Genomic DNA, 13,185 nt, shown 5'->3' with positions numbered 1-13,185 from the left:
AGATATATCATTGGTACCTTTCCAGCTCCCTCTCTTTGTGAAACACTTTCCTAACTCCTGGTGACCCTTTCTCCAGGCCCCTGGGTGCTCATTTTCCTCATGTTCTGCTAAACTTAGAGCTCAGCATCTCACTATGTCCCTTGTTGTTGTTGAGTCGTTTTTGGTTGTCTCTGACTCTCCATGACCCCACTTGGGGTTTTCTTGGTAAAAATACTGGAGTGGTTCGTCGTTTCCTCCTCCCACTTATTTTACAGTTGAGGAAACTGAGGCAAACAGGGTAAACTGACTTGCCTAGGGTCACCCAGCTGGTAAGTATCTGAGGCCAGATTTGAGCTGATGAAGATGAGGCTTCCTGACTCCAGGCCCAGCACTCTATCCACTGTGCCACCAGCTGTGAAATTAGAGGTTTAATACCTACCCCTGTGGTCTAAGAAAGGAGATTTAACATTGATAAATGTCAAGTTCTCTCCTGCCTTCAATTTTTTTCACCTAAATTCAGGACTTTAATGTGATCATATTTCTCCTTCTGTCAAATGGGGGAATTAGAAGAGAGGACCTCTAAGATTCTCTACAGCTCTAACAATTCTCAGATTCGAAGTTTCTGGTTCATAAGAGGAAGAGGTGAGAGGGAATGGAATGGTTAGCTTCAGTGGGAGGGTTGGGGGTAGGGAGTAGGGTGGGGATGATCTCTTCAAATATTTGAGGAGCTGTGATGTGGAAGAGGGATTAGACTTATTCAATACAGCTCCGGATGGCAGAATTATGGCCACTGGACTGAAGTTACAGGAAGACACACATCAACTCTATACCATTATGTACTTCCTAACCACCAGAGCTATCCAACAAGAAAGGACTACTTCAAAAAGTAGTGAGCTCCATATCCCTCGATTTTTGGAAGAAGAGGATAGATGAGGTTGAAGGGATTCCTGTAGTTAGAGAAAGCATGGAATAGATGACATTCGAGGTCTTGTCTGGCTCTAAGAGTTTATGATTCTAGATCCACTAAGAAAGGTATGGAATCAAGTGCTATGGGTTCTGAAGCACTGTGCTTTCAATTAGAATGTTTTTCTATGACATTACCCTTAAATGTGCCTAATCAAGACAGTTCATTTGGAGTCTAATGCTAATTTCTAATTAAGGGGTTTTCTTCTCCTCAATTCAAAAGTGGAACATCTTTCCTGTTATTCTACCACCATTCAAACACAGATCATTCCACAAATGGAAGAAAACAAGGAAAGTAAATAAATATACAGAGAGAGAGATGGAGACAGAGACAGACAAAGAGATAGAGACAGATAGACAAAGACAGAGATAGAGAGAGAGAAAGATGAAAGAGACAGAGAAAGAGATGCGGGGGTGAATACCTGGAAAATGCTTTTTTATGACCAATTATACAGAGGCCACAGATCCAAGGAATTCTAAGAAAGCCAACTGGATGAGCAAGAATTTGAAGAAAAATAGGGTTACTGGTGCTAGAAGGCTTTTTGAGATATTGAAAGCATCCCTGAAGGGCAGGGAGATATTTTTTGTTAAACTGACATTCTAAACACTGCCACTTATCCCCACCCCAACCCCACTCACTGGTCTTAGGGTGGGTTCATAAAATTTGCTGTTAGACCATATTTCCTTTAGCACTTGACAGAAGCTGATCCAGACATTCTCCTATTTGCTCACTAAATAAATGGCTGCCCAACTTTTCTGGCAAGAGATGGCTTTGTTTCTCACTTTGCCTTCACAGTTGAAGAATGTTTGTATTTGGTCTTCTCTGAGGTCATAAATCTCTAATCAGAGCCTGATGCTTTTTGGGATGACTGTGTACAAGCTGTCCCATTAATTGAAGGAAAAGAATGTCATCTTTCATAGAGATTTCTCATTATCCACCATCAAATTCAAAACAGGACCTTGATTAGAATTCTTTCATGGACAATATAATTACACAACATCCTATGGTGTTTGTAAGTGGAGCTCACAAATTAGCTTCTCTGTCAGGAATGGGAAGTGATCCGTACTAAGCAGGAGCCAGGCCAGATGGGTTCTGCCAAGCCCTTATTCCCCACCCCCTTCAGCTCCTCTCAATTATACAGTCCCTGTGTGTGTATGCAAAAAGAAAGACATAAATCAATCTTTTACATCTGCGTGTTTTAAAGAAATATATCGGTTTCCACTAATTAAAAGTCAAATGTTTCTGTTGCAGTGATCAGGACAGACTAGACCACTCATTCAAGCTATGCCATAGAAACAACTTCCCGAGACACCACACATCTCAGCAGGCTGAGTGAGTGTGGGGAAGCTCAGAAATTTTTCTCAGGCCTCTTTGTCATGTGAAGGAAAATGGCAGGCAGTGGGTGAAACAGTCATGGCTCTCTGCTTCTCCACTGCAAATGTTTCTTTTCCTCGTCAATTGGGATTCGAGGGATGCACTTGATGAGAGCAGAGGGACCGACACTCTGCATGGGCCTGCTTAATTTACCAGCTTGCCAAATCACCAGTCAAGTGTGGCCACATAGTTGTAAGGGAGGATTGAGTTAGGGATTCCAGCCCTGCCTGTCTAAACCCTCTTCTCTCACCCAGGTGCACCTTGAGCACTTGGCCTCCTATATTCCTTTCTGATATTAAAAGCAGTCTTGAACTCAAAATCTTATAAAAGTGAATGTTGAAAACTAAAAATCAATTAATTAATTAATTAATTAAAAGCCAGTTTTTGGAGAAGACTTAATTAGGAATCATTCACTCTTTGTCGTTAATTTTACAACAAAGGTATTTGTTACTGTAAAATTTAGGTATTTACTGGGTAAATTTATATTTATTTATACTGTATTTGTATTTGTACTGTAAATTTCGTATTGTATTTGTACTATAAATTTTAGTTCCAAGTGTGGAATAAAAGGCTTACTTCAGTTAGAAAAACTTCAGATATCATGAGGTTGGTGAAGGTGATACGAGACTAAGAATGAAGAGGGGAGAGGGAAAGAAGGAAACCTTCAAGCAGGCCATAAATTCCTCCAATGTTGTGGCCTGGGAAGTCAAATAGTCCAATTTCAAATCTTCTTCTGGCTTTGAGACTATAAGCAAATGTTCTTTCCTCATTTTAAAAATAGGCCTAATGTCATGGATTCTTACCTCATCAAAATGGTAAGAAAAAAGAAATTCTATGCACCTGGTAGATTAAAACTTCTATAGATTTACAATATAAACTACTGTCTATTTGTGAAGCCAGTTGATAACTGAGTATACCCTATTCTATCACCACCTACAAAACTTCTGTGCATCCTTAATGCTCTTCTCAAATGCCATCTCTGCCATGAATCATTCCCTGATCCTCCAATTAGGAGTTACTTTTTCCCTGTCAAATCTTGAAGCATGTTGTAACCCTACTATGTTGCTATATTCTTATTGTTTGTATATTTATGTATTCATTAATAACACATTTCCTACATCCCAAAGAGATCCAAAAAAGGAAAAAAGACAGATTTGTACAGAAATATTTATAGCAACTCTTTTTGTGGTGGCAAAGAATTGGAAACTGAGGGGATGGCCATCAATTGGGGAATGACTAAACAAGTTGTGGTATATGACCATGATAGAATACTACTGTGCTATAAGAAATGATGAGCAGGATGATTAAAATTATATGAACTAATGCAAAGTGAAGTGAGCAGAACCAGGAGAACACTGTACATAGTAACAGCAATACTATGTAATAATCAACTGTGAATGACTTAACTATTCTCAGCAATACAATGATCCAAGACAATTCCAAAGGAATTGATGATGAGAAATGCTATCTATCTCCAGAGAAAGAACTGATGGAGTCTGAATGAAGATCAAAGCATGCTGTTTTTCACTTTCTGGATTTTTTTTCATGTTTTTCCCCTTTTGAGTCTGTGTCTTCTTTCACAACATGACAATATAGTAATGTGTTTCACATAATTGAACATGTTTAACCTATACCAAATTGCTTACCATCTCATGGAGGGAGGAGGTGAGAGAGGGAGAGAGAAAATGTGGAACTCAAAATTAAAAAAAAAATGAATGTTAAAATTGTCCTTACATGTATTTGCGGAAAAGATAAAATATTTTTTAAAAAGAAAAAGAAAGTAATTATCAAACTCAGTATTAAAGAAAGGCGATATAAATTATGTTCCTCAAAAAAACCTAACACATTTCTGTGATATATTAAGATTTAAAGAGCATTTCCTTTGCAACTGTTAAGATGTGTGTTGCCCATGTAAAGCACATGCCCACACAGGTTGTCTATATGCAGCTCTCAGGAGGCATGGATAGATATCACTGGATCTGTCCAACTTCTCTCTAAGGGAATATTAGATTGTTGCCTGGAGGGGAGCATGAGGAAGGGCCACAAGGCTGCTTGCTGTGTTCTCATCTGAGAGAAGGTACCAAACTAGAATTATATTTGTCTGCTCCTCCTTAATACTGCTGGTCTAAGAGTGGTATTTTTAGGTGCAAGTCACTTACTTGGCCAGTATCTCTTAATGTGGAAGATAACCCAAACTTACCTCTGCAACCAGGTGGCATCGTGGAGAACTGTGTCTGGAATCAGGAAGACTAATTTAAATCCAGCCTCAGACACTTAAAAGCTATGAGATCTTAGAGAAGAAGTCACTTACCCTCTGTTTGCCTCAGTTTCCTTAACTGTAAAGTGGGGATAACTGTACCTACCTTGCAGAATTATTGTGAGGATCAAATGAGATAATATTTGTACAGCACTTAGTCAAGTGCCTGGCACATAGTAAGAGCCACATAAATGCTCATTTCCTTTTCCTCCTCTGCAGGCTAGACTCCTTCCCACCAAATTCTAGCTATACGAAAGCCATCACAAATAGTGAATAGCAAGTAAACCCATTTCCCAAGCAGAAGAAAACAGAAACCAAAGAAATTACACAGATTATAATACAATAAAAAAATACACAAGAATGAAGGAACTCTTTAGATGAAAATGGGCTGAGATCTCACCCAACCAAAAGAAAGGCCCTGATCTCACCAAAGGGAAATTCTCCAAGTCTGTAGGGAGGTTAGCCAAAATAGAGGAGGTATTGAAGTTCTGGCTTCCTCTAAATGCCCCTCTCCCCACTCTTCTTTCTACTCCCTGGAGTCTGTCTCTTCAGGACACCACAATTTTGTAAAGTCTTATGCAAAATGCTCCCACTTTGACCTTAGATTACACACTAATACTGTGATATGTTCTTATTCACAAATTAAGACTCAAAGAGGCTGTCACTGATTCACGATCACATATGTCTCCTCACTCCAAGTCCAAGGCTTTTTCCACTCCAACATACTGCCTCATCTGCATGTAATTAACCCCACCAGGCTATCAGCTTCTTAAAGGCAGAAACTGTGTCTCATTCATCTTTCTATCCCCTATAGCATCTAATTAAATGCTTTCATATAGTCTATTGGTTTTAGGAACCAAGATTTCATCCCTGTGGTTGATTCCTTCACCAATGTAGACAGAAACCTTTCCAAACTTTAACAGACAATTTCAAGAGTTTCTGTATCCTTCCTTATTTGATGAATCCAGGGCCTGGTTCCCAATTTCCCTTTCCACCCTCAACTCCTATCCTCAAACTAGGAGACTTTATATATATGTTGATGCCCTCTCAAATACCATATCTTTCCAGTTTTTCCATCTACTCAATTACTGTGATCTACTTCTCTACTCCACCCAGCTACACATAGAGATGGTCATACCCCGCTCTTGCCATCACCCACAAATGTTCTACTTTCATATTTATGAACTCCAATTTTCTTTTATCCTCTCGATTTTTTATCATTCCAGCTCTCCCTAGGTTTTTAAGAAATGTGGTACCCCAACTCATACTTCACCAAAATAAATCAAAGCTCTTCAGTAAGGCTCCCTCTTCTCTCCTCCTCTTCTCACATCACTCAGATATCTTCTTTATTACTGTCCAGAATACTACCATCCTCCCAGTCACCCAGGCTTCATGCGTTGGCACCGTACTTGAGTCCTCACTTACCTCACCTATCCATTCCATTGCAAATCTTCTTGTTTCTCCCTTCCTAACATCTCTCATGTCTCTTTCCTTCCATTCACACAACTACCACCTTAGTTCAGGACCTCAACATCTTTGACTGATTTCCTAGACTATTCCAATAATCTTCTGGTTGGTCACCTTGCTTCAGGTATCTCCTTACTTCAGCCCATCCTCCACTCAGATGCCAAAGTGACTTTCCTAAAACACAATTCTCTCCCCTCCTTCTTAAATTCTAGTGGATCCCTTAATAGGGATGCTCAAGGATCTAATATAAAGTCCTTCATTTGGTATTTAAAGCTCCTTATAACTTGACCTCTTCCTACCTTTCCGGTATTTGTACTCTTTATGACCCACACACATATCTACGATCCAGTTACACTGCCTCCGCCTCATTGCTATTTCTCCAACATGATGCATCATGTCTCATCTCATTGCCTTTTAACTAGCTGGCCCTTGTTCCTGGAATGCTCTCACTCCTTACTTCCACCTCTTGGTTTTTCCCTGACTTCCTTTGAAACTCAGCTCAAATCCCACTTTCCCAGGAAACTTTCCTCCTCACAACTAGTGCCCTCCTTCTGGGATTCTTTTCATTCTGCTCCATATATTGTATGTGTGTAGTTGTTTGCATGCTGTCTCCTTCATTAGAATATGAGTTCCTTAAGGGTAGGAATTGTTTTTGTCTTTCTTGGTATCTCCAAGGACTTAGTATAGTGTCTAGGTCCTTAATAAATGCTTGTTAATTGACTGACTTATTGACTATAGCCAAAGAAAATCATTAGCTGGTAGCTAACCTTCTGGTGATGAGTTTCTATGAACTTAGCCTGGTTGGACGAGAGATGTATGATCTATCCCTCATCCTGTACTCCAAACCTTTCCAGTTTGGTGGGACCTTCCTAGGGTTTGCTTTCCACTGGAACAGCCTTCACACAAGCACTCTGGGTCTTCCCCACACCAAGATGAGGTACCAGAGAAGCTTTCCCTTAAACCCTCTTAATTCCAGTGCTTTCCCTCTTTTAATTATTTCCTATTTATCCTATATACAGCTTTGTATCTATTTGTTTGCATTTTTGTCTCTCCTATTAGATTGTAAGCTCCTTGGGGGCAGGGACTGTCTTTTGACTTTTTTTTTTTGTATCCCCAGCACTTAACACAGTACCTGGCACAGAGTAAGCACTTAATAAATATTTATTGATTGATTAATTAGAACCTGTGATTTCATAGGTGTAGGAAGTTCCTGTGAGCTCTACAAAATCCTTCCACAAATGCAGGTCAGTAACTTTTGTGCAAATTAAAGTCTTAAAGATTGCCTGGGACACTGCAAGGTTAAGGGACCTGTCCAGACTTACACAACCAATGTTTATGCTTCGCAGGCGGAACTTGAATCCAGGTTATCCTGACTCTGAAGCTGATCCTCTAATCCCCATGGCACACTGCTTTTCATTATAGGGGTCCTATATATAGCGGGCCCTTAATAAATGCTTGTTTGATTTTTTTCATCCAACATCAGAGTCAGATGGAGTCAGTCAGGGAAGGCTTCCTGCTCGGTTGAAGATCCCAGTAATTTTCCTGGCTGACCTGCTTCTGTAATGGGCATCCCTACTGAAGCAGAGGAAGAGCTGAGGGCTTTGACAAAACTGTCAAGCAGGTGAAGTGCTTCTTTGATAACTTTCCCTCTTCTTATTAGATACACCCCCAACCCCTTTTTAGCTTTTTAAAATGGCCATTGTCACCATGTTGCTCCTCACAATTGTGCTTCCCTGGACCCATTTTTAGGCATCACCCATGACCTTTTTTCTGCCCTATCATGTGTATTCCTTTCCTTAAGATACCTTTCTTCTGTTTTTCCCATCAGATTTTTGCATAATAAACTGATTCTTGCTGGTACTGAAGGTAGAAATGATATAGAGAAGATATGCTATTCAAATCTTCGATCAGCTTTCTCATTGACATATTTTCCTTGACAGGAAGAATAAATATGCTTTCATGGAAAGTTTTGCTTCTTTTAGTCTGTGACCTCATCTCCAGTGTCTCATTTGGTATACCCAGAGATCTAACAGAGCATAGAAGAAAAGATGATCTGAATTATATCCTATCGTCAAGATAGAAGCAAAAGTAGGTGAGGACAAATACAAAGAAGAGGTGTCTTTGTGATAGGACCGGGGTTCACTGATTCCCACAACAGGAATTAAGTTTCCCTAAAAATCAGTAAAGCTCTCTCTGGGTCCAGATTGGCCCCTGCCTCCCTTGTCACAGCTTCCTGTTTACCTAAAGATATAAAAAGACCGATGCATTGGGCAAATTAGGGGACAATGGAATAGTTTACCTGCCAGATCTATGGATATGGAAAGAATTCATGACCAAACAAGAGACAGAGAACATTATGAGATGTAAAATAATAATTTTGATTATATTAAATTGAAACAGTTTTGCACAATTAGAACCAATGCAGCCAAGATTAGAAGGAAAGCAGGAAACTGGGGAAAAATTTTTTTATAGCAAGTATCTCTGATAAAGGCTTTATTTCTCAAATATATAGAGATCTGAGTCAAATTTATAAAAATGTGAGTCATTCTCCAATTGATAAATGATTAAAGGATATGAACAGACAGTTTTCAGAAGAAATCAAAACTATCTACAGTCATATGAAAAAATGTTCTAACTCACTATTGAGCAGAGAAATGCAAATTAAAACAACTCTAAGGTACCACCTCATACCTATAAGATTGGCTAATATGACAGAGTAGGAAAACGACAAATGTTGGAGAAGATATGGGAATATTAGGACACTAATGTTCTGTTGGTAAAATTGTGAACTGATCCAACCATTCTGGAGTGCAATTTGGAACTATACCCAAAGGGCTATAAAATTGTGCATACTCTTTGACTCAGCAATACCACTACTAGGTTTATAGCCCAGAGAAATTTTTTTTTAAATAGAAAGGACTTATTTGTACAAAAATATTTATAGCAGCTTTTTTTGTGGTAGCAAAGCATTGGAAATTGAGGGGATGCCTATCAATTGGGGAATGGCTGAATAAGTTGTGGTAAATTATTGCTATGACATACCGTCTTGTATAAAAAATGACAAGCAGCATGGTTTCAGAAAAACCTGGGAAGACTTACATGACCTGATACAAAGTGAAGTGAGCACAACCGGGAGAACATCGTACACAGAAACAGCAATATTGTACAATGATCAACTATGAATGACTTAGTTATTTTCAACAACACGATGATTTAAGACAATTCCAAAAGACTCAAAATGAAAAATGTTATCCACCTCCGGAGAAAAAATCTTAATGGAAATCAAAGCATACTATTTTTCACTTTTTTTTTTACTCCTCATGGAGGGGTGGGTGTCTATATTTTCCTTCACAAGTAACATGAAAATATGTTTTGCATGATTTACACATGTATAACCTATATCAAATTGTTTACTGGCTCAGGGAGCAGAGAGAGGGAGAGAAGGAAAGAATTTGGAATTCAAAGTTTAAAAAATGTTAAAAATAGTTTTTACATGCAGTTAGGAAAATATAAACAATTTTTTAAATACTCCAAAAAAAGACTCATGCATGTGGAGTTGAGGCCCCTCCAACTCTGTGGATATCTGAAGATGTGTTTCTATATGAGGAATGAAGGGTACAGAGTCTACGAAAGCTAAGTGCTGCTGTATGCTTGCATACAGTTGATGTTAGGGCTAAGTAAACCTCTTCCTATTAACTTCAGTGACTTACGAGTGCCTCATTTCATTTCAAAATTGAACCTGAACTTATAGGGCGCTGGGGTCAGGCCTACCCCTAATAACAGTCCTGTAAGATTGTTGCAGGTAATCTACATAAAGCCCAGGAGGCATTGAAGCTTGCAGTAAATGCTAAGAATAATAGAAATGGCTTGTGGACGACTCAACAGTATTAGATGATAAAAGAAGACAAGAGCTGCACAACTCTTATTTAGCTTCTGTTTTCTTTTTCAAGGCATATGATCTTCAAATTGGGGAAGGATAAAACAAAAGTGATTGACATGGAACTGAAGCACATAATGACTAAGGAAAACTCTCAGTGGATTCAAGCCACCAGGACTGAATAAATTACAGCCCAGACTACTAACAACCTTTGCAGATGTGATCAGTGAAATGATGGCAGGGATTTTTGAAAGATCATAGAAAAATGGGAGAAGTGCCATGGGACTGGAGATGGGCAAATGTCCCATTTTTTTTTAAAGCATCAGAGCTGGATCCTTTACACCATAGGCTAGTGAACCTGATTTTGAATCTTGGCAAAATTCTACAACATTCCATTAAAGGGATGGTCTGTAAGTACTTAAAAGGGAAACTATGACCAAAAGCCAGCCTGAGTTCGTCAAGAACAAGGTAAGCTAGTCCAATGGCTCTGGAAAACAATGTGGAATTATGTGACTTAATTGTTCTTACACTTTCACATATAGCTCTCATTGCTGGGCGCATTCCCTAAAGAGGTCCAAGATAGTGTGAAAGGTCTCTTGTAGAAACAGATATTTAATGTAGCTTTTTTTTTCTACAGCAAAGAATGGGAAACAAAGTGGATGGTTTTTTTTTTATTAAAGAATGGCTAAACTAACTATGGTATAAGAATGTAATAGAGTAAGAAATGTTCATTAAGAAGTGATGAATTTGAAGAATTCATAGAGACATGGGAAGACAGATATGAACTAATACAGAGTGGAGAGGGCAGAACCAGGAAAACAATTTATGCAGCAATATAAAGGAAAATAATTTTAAAAGAATTCAGAGTTCTAATCAATGCAGCACCTATTTGGAAGACTAATGATGAAGCATGCTTCCCAAAGCTTGGCAAAGAGGTGATGGCCTAGAGGTGCTGCCAGGGACAGTGAGCTGCTTGGTTTTGCCTGATTATAGTTACGAGGGAGGCTTCTATTTGGAACAGAAATTAGTGGATAATGAGAGAGATGAATAAAAAAAAGGAACACCAATGAAATATTTAGGATACACAGAAGAGAGCAGAAGGAATTTCAGCAGGGAATATATATAACAAGGGATGATTTGTTAATGTCATGTTCAATTTATATATGTGTGTGTGCATATATATATATATATATAGAGAGAGAGAGAGAGAGAGAGAGAGAGATAATTATATAAGTTCATAGTTTCACATACAGTCATCTTTTCTGTTCTTTTTTATTCATTCTTTTTTATTAAATATTTATTCTTATTTTATTTTAAAATATGTTTGTTGTTTGTTAAATTCATTGTTTTTTTAATAGATTATAAAAACCCTTCAAAGAGAACATCCATTATGACCACAATCCTGTAAATGATTCTGAGTTACAGAGAGACAGTACTGCCTGGCTATCTGAAATCCATCAATTCATCAACAAACAAACATTTATTGAGTATTTACTAGGTGCCAAGCACTAGGAATACAAAGACATAATATGAAACCATCACAGCTTTCAAGGTGCCTCCTTTCTGTTGGGGAAGACAACATATATCTGTATAAGCATGTACAGAAAAAAAATGAAATAAATGTGAGGCAATTAAAGAGAGAGGACACCAGCAGTTGGGTTGATCAGGAAAGGCTTTGTGCAGAACTGGGATTTTTAACATGGGATCCATGGACAGATTTCAGAGAGTCCATGAACTTAGATGGGGAAAAAAATTACACCTGTATTTTGTTATAATTGGTTTCCTTGGTAATCTTGCGTATTTCATTCATTTAAAAACATTCTGAGGAGCTCACTGCCACTGACTCCAACTGAATAAATTTATTACCAGAAGACACAAATACCGTCTTAAATGGGCTAGAAAAATCCATCAGGATGGTGAAAACTACCAAGGTAGCTAGGTGGTGTAGTGGGTAGAAGGCTGAGCTTGGAGCTGCAAATCGAGCCTCAGACACTTACTAGCTGAGTGACCCTGGGCAAGTCCCTTAACTTCTGTTTGCCTCAGTTTCCTCATCTATAAAAAGGAGATAAGAATAGCACTTACTTCCCAAAGTTATTGTGATGATGAAATGAGACAATATTTGTAAAGTACTTGGCATGGTCCGTGACACATAGTAAAAGCTACATAAATGTTAACCATTATCATTATTAAACTTGACTGTTCAAAGGTTATGAATGGCATTGACCGGACTTAGTAATTCTTTTTTTTTTTTCCTTTTTCTTTTTTCTTTTTGCTAGGCAATCAGGGTTAAGTGATTTGCCCAGGGTCACACAGCTAGAAAGTATCACGTGTTTTGTATCTGAGACTGAATTTGAACTCAGGTCCTGCTGACTCTAAGGCCGGAGCTCTATCCACTGCACCACCTAGCTGCCCTTAATCTTGACCATAAGAACCATACTGCCACAATCACTGATATTACTACAACTTTTGAGAATAGATATTCTGTCTTTCAATCATTCAAAGTGGATAAAATTTTTTTAAAAATTAGCAAATAATGTGTCAACGTCTGGCTCAGGGAGATCATATAGTAACAAAGTGATAGCGGGGTCTCTAGGACGCTGGGATATGACTAATGATTTGGTATTATTAAAATTGAAAATCAGCCCCAGGTATGCAAACTTCCTGAGGAAGTAGCTAGACAGCCAGAGGAGTCTATGAAACAAAAAAGTTTAAGAACCTTGGATGCAGAAGGTGGTGTTCGAACTGTGTCTTGAAGGGAAAAAAAGAGTTAATTCTATGAGGCAGAAGAGAGGAGAGAACACACTCCAGGCATGGGCAATGACCAATGACAGGACACAGAAATGGGAGAGCAGTACATTATGTGAAGAACAGATGAGATGGTGAGCTTGATTGGACCATAGAGAGCAGAAAGAGAAATAATATTTAACAAGGCTAGAGAATTAAGTTGGGCCTGATTGTGAAAGACAAAGCATTCTCTCTCTGTCTCTGTCTCTGTCTCTCTCTCTCTCTCTCTCTCTCTCTCTCTCTCTCTCTCTCTATATATATATATATATATATATATATATATATATATACACACATATATACACACACACATATACACACATATACAAACATACATACACATACATACATACATATATATGTCTGTCCAAAGAGTGGCCTGCTTCTGGAAGGAGTGGATTCCCATCCCTGAAGGCCTTCAATAAGAGGTATGGTGGAGTTCTGGCTTCGAATATGAGTTGAATTAGATAGCCCTCTCCTCTC

The sequence above is a fragment of the Phascolarctos cinereus genome, unplaced genomic scaffold (assembly GCF_003287225.1).
Source record: "Phascolarctos cinereus isolate Bilbo 61053 unplaced genomic scaffold, phaCin_HiC Scaffold_4;HRSCAF=312, whole genome shotgun sequence".
Lineage (NCBI taxonomy): Eukaryota > Metazoa > Chordata > Mammalia > Diprotodontia > Phascolarctidae > Phascolarctos > Phascolarctos cinereus.
Note: the sequence above shows the minus strand (reverse complement) of the source record.